The 2,388-nt window shown below is 39.2% G+C and overlaps 1 non-coding gene across 1 annotated transcript; it reads left to right on the top strand.

The window, feature by feature from the left end:
* Positions 1-904: 904 nt before the first annotated feature.
* LOC145625673 (small nucleolar RNA R71) lies at positions 905-1,011 on the top strand. The gene has a single exon (XR_014110582.1). It is a non-coding gene; the product is annotated as a small nucleolar RNA R71 (small nucleolar RNA).
* The last annotated feature ends 1,377 nt before the right edge of the window (positions 1,012-2,388 follow it).

Raw genomic sequence — 2,388 nt, forward strand, 5'->3', positions numbered from 1 at the left:
CCTTGGCTCTTCCTCAATTGCAGTACCATCGACCACCTTCTCTTTTGGGACTACCTCATCAACAACCTCCTTGGATGGCTCCCTCGTGGGAGGATCTTCCAACTGCTTTCCACTCCTCAAAGTCACAACATTCATCTGTCCTTTCAGTGGTTGCTCTGTTTGACCCGGAAAAGCACCCGGAGTCTTCAAAGATTGGCCAACTTGATGAGCAAGTTGACTTATTTGATTTTCCATGAGCTTGTTCTAAGCTTGTAGTTGTTGGATGTTGTTGTTCGTTGTGGTAACGAAGTTCTCAAGCATTAGCTCAAGGTTGGATTTTTGTGGAGGTGGTTGCATAGGTTGTTGGACTAAAGGTGGTCTTGCTTGGAAACTGGGTGGAGCATTATAATTGTTGTTTCGAGGTGGTGGTGGAGGTGGATTTTGTTGAGCTTGAGTATTCTTGTAAGAGAAATTTGGATGATGTTTCCAACCTTCATTGTATGTGTTTGAGTGAGGATCATATGGCCTTTTGGGATTTTAAGCGTAGAATGCATTGGCTTCCTCAATCGACATCTCATGTGAATTTTGTGTGCAATCAGGGGCAATGTGACCTTGTACATTACACATTTGACAAGTTTCAGTAAATGAGCCAGAAGATGCCGCTTGGAACTTGTCAAACTTGCTTGTCAATGCCTGCATAGAACTAGTTAAAAGGGTTAGAGCATCAACATCATGCATACCTCCCTTTTTAACATTGCGTCGTCCTCCTGGGTGGTAATTATCATTTGCCGCCATCTTCTCAATTAGCTCCTTTGCCTCATTTGGGTTCTAAGTCAAGAGAGAACCCCCAGATGCAGCATCAATATAGATTCGGAACTCATGAGTTAAACCATTGTAAAAGGTTTGGATCAACATCCATTCAGGAATACCATGGTGAGGGCATTGTCTTTGCAATCGTTTGAACCTCCTCCATGCTTCATATAAGGACTCGTCATCTGATCGCCCGAAAGTAGATAGCTCATTTCTCAACCTTGCAGTCTTTTCCTGTCCTAAGAACTTGACTAGAAAAGCTTTCACCAGTTTGTCCCATGTGTCAAAAGAGCCAGTACCTTCATCTCTCAACCATTCCTTCGCCCTATCCCGTAATGAGAAAGGAAAAAGGCGAAGTCTAATAGCATCATCTGTAACACCATTTAATTTCATAGTATCGCACTTCTCCAAGAAACTATCAATGTGACTGACGGGGAACTCATGAGGTGTGCCTGCAAATGAATCGTTAGAGATGAATTGAATGAATTGTGGCTTCAATTCAAAGTTCTGAGCAGTAACGGGTGGTCTGACAATACTGGAGAGGAGTCCCGTTGTGGTATCGGGAATTCCATATTCCAAAAGAGACTTTGTGCCTGGATCAACCATGTTTCTAAGGTTTTGATTTCTCCTTCTTCTTCTACCTCCTCGTATCCTTGCAGTTGCTTCAATTTCAGAATCAAGTGGAATTAAATCGTCTGACCCTGAACGTCGAGTTTGCATGCAACAAAGAACTAAAAGTAGAGTATCAAAAACACCAGAGACAATAGCCGAAGCAACAAATAATAGCTTAGTAAAAACGAATCACGAATAACTAGAATAAACCGTTAGTCCCCGGCAACGGCGCCAAAATTTGATAGGCGTGTCGTGTATCTAACAAAAATAAACCTAACTAGACCACTACTATGTAGACGGGCAAGCAAGGGTCGGATCCCAAGAGACTATGGTTCAACTAATCAATTAGACTCAAATAACTACTAAGCAAGTAACCAAATTAAATAATTGAGAATTAATAACTAAATATCAAGAACGACAATTAAACTAAATAATACGATAATCAAATACTAAAGATATCCAAGATCAAGCATTACCACGAATACAATTAATGCAATAGTAGTTCTACCCCTAACATATAATTCAATTGATTAAAGAGGAAAAGTAATCCCTAAATAGTACCAATGGTCTCTCCCGAGTTATCAATGGCTTCTCTAATCACAATCAAGCCTACTTCCGTGGAATCATGTAAATTAAAGACCTTGAGCACATTACCCTAACTTCCTAATCATCCATTCAACTACTCCCGTAATGAACTTCAAACCCTTAATTGATTTATTCAAATCCGTCAAAACCCAACTCCCGTTGCAATTAAAACAATGGATTAATAACAATACCAATTATCCCTAATCTAGTATTGGCATGAGCACACTCAGTTAAGCATATCAATTGCAATTATCATTAGAGAATTTAAAGAATTAAATCAAGCATTAATCATATTCGGGTTCCGCTAGATTTTGGAATAGGGAAACTACTCACACATATTAATGAAATCAAGAACTATAATCAATAAAGAAAACATAATTAACAATAATAAAATAAGAGAAT

The sequence above is a fragment of the Chenopodium album genome, chromosome 3 (assembly GCF_948465745.1).
Source record: "Chenopodium album chromosome 3, dcCheAlbu1.1, whole genome shotgun sequence".
NCBI lineage: Eukaryota > Viridiplantae > Streptophyta > Magnoliopsida > Caryophyllales > Amaranthaceae > Chenopodium > Chenopodium album.